Below are 2241 nucleotides of genomic sequence, written 5' to 3' on the forward strand. Positions count from 1 at the left end.
AGACTTTTATTTTTGCGGGCTCACTTCCTGTTTTGCCCCAAACGTGCCAACGTATTTAAAGCCCCGCCTCCAGCGCAGTTTGAACTACATCACCTGGTTCACTGTGATTGGCTGTTTGGCGTCTTCCTGGCAAATTCACCCAAATCTCTGCATCCACTGATTTGATCCTTTGAGTTTGTTTGTTTGTGTGACAGCATTATTGGTTTAACATGACATTTCTGCTCATTGGAGCGTTTTATTGGAACTGTTGGCGTTTGTTACCTGGACCGTCACTGGGACTGTCACAGCTGATCGCAGTCTAGTGGCCTTCACTCTCTGCCCAAAGGTAACATGATCGCTGGTTTTGTTCTGGCACTTTTTATATTGATATGATCAAAATAGGATGTAGCTACAGTTAAGTTGATAATGCGCAATATATTTATTTACTTATTTTTTATTTTCCTCACTCTGCTCAAGTATTTGAGTTAATTTTTCTTGATTGATATTTTGAAAGTGAACTTTGATTTCAACTTTTCAACTTTAAATTGATTAGTTTGAAATATGATTGATATTCTTTTTATTTAAAATATGGTTAATTTAACCTGATTGAAATGTTTAGTTTAATTATTAGACATTTAATAATGGCATTTGAATCAATATTTATTGCATTTGTATGTTTGTTCATGATTGTTTAAAACACTTAATGGGTTTTCTGGCCTTTTAGGTCAGTTTATTATTCCTGATGGATCAGATCCTCTTCTGGAATGAGGACAAGAACTTTACGATCTTGGAATTAATTTATTTTGAGTTAATTTGTAATTTGTGCATTTGTAATTGTCTTTTTTTTCCCACAAAATCACCAAATATACACTCAAACTAAAACCATTGCTTCGTGTCTTCATTCACACCTCAGGCTCCTTAAAGAACCATCCTCTGATGCTGCTCTTGTAGCTGCACAGCCCATAACTGTTACAAGTTGGACTCCGGTACCGTCAGTAATGAGCCAAATGGGTCGCCGGTGTGTAAATTGTTCCAATGATATGCCAAATATAACTCCTAAGCTTCAGTGTCACCAGTCAAGGAATGTAATCCAATGATATTAACATTAACACATTGGTTTGTAAACATGACTAGAAGATTTAGACGGGTAGCACGGACTGACATGGCTATCTATCCACCACAAGGCAGGAAAATCTGACGAGGTAGCACAAATGGTCAGAACACCGGGTCAGACTCTTGGTTCTGGTTGACGTTCCCAATTCTAATTTGGACTCGTTTTAAATGAGACAACTGGCACACATGTTACCCAGAATGCACTGCTCAGTGGTTCTCTTCCTCCTTTTGGCTCCGTCTCTGATCCGCTTGGTGTTCATATGCACCAGAGTTCAGTTCAGACCTCGGTTTGTAGGACCAGAGTCCACGGCTCCCCGACCGAACCGGACTTTCTAGGCAGACGGACCGGAGTTGGATCAAAGCGAGTTAAACTGGACCGGTGAGAACGGACTTGGATGTTTAGGACTCTGCCTCCTCTGAGCCTTTTCGGATGCATCATTCGGAGTGACGTTCTCCGGGCTGCACTCTGTGCTGGTTTCCATGGCAACACGGAGGCTGTTTTTGGTTTCATCTCGGCCTCGGTTCAGCAGAAGGCCCTCGCCACCCGATAATTAAGCATCTCTGAAGGAAAGAAAGCAAGCAGTGTCTGTTCCACTCCAGCAGGAGCTTTGTGTCTTTTCACAGCGCTCGGTGTCAAACTTTGTTCCCAGCTGCTTCCACCGGAGCCGTGATGTTCAGACGGACCAACTCTCTGCTCCCCTCATTTATTTTATGTGGATTACAAACCGGACTGGACCCCACTGACCCCTCGGCCGCCGTCGCTCCCCGGACTCATTAATGCGCCGTTGGCATGTGGGAAGGACTGAACTGTTGTCCACACATACGAGTGTGAACAGTGTCTGACGTCAGAGACGGTCGGCCCAAACGCTGGAGGTGTTACAGCTGACACCCAGGCAGTGGGCCGGAACCGGAGATGGACCGGGTTCTGAAAGCTTCCAGCAGCTGATCAGATCTGTTCTAGTTCTGCAGTGATGTAATCATCTCCCAACAGGTCGTTCTGGCCCACCTCACACGGCTCTGTTGTTTTTCTCATCTTTGTTTTCCCCAGAAATTCAAACCCGGATGAAGTAATTAGGAAGTTTTAATGTTTCCTTCTGCCTTGCTGTCTTCTTCAGATGAAGATAAAGGAGGTTGGCGCCTCCTGTGATA

Source organism: Poecilia reticulata, linkage group LG15 (genome assembly GCF_000633615.1).
Source record: "Poecilia reticulata strain Guanapo linkage group LG15, Guppy_female_1.0+MT, whole genome shotgun sequence".
Taxonomy (NCBI): Eukaryota; Metazoa; Chordata; class Actinopteri; order Cyprinodontiformes; family Poeciliidae; genus Poecilia; species Poecilia reticulata.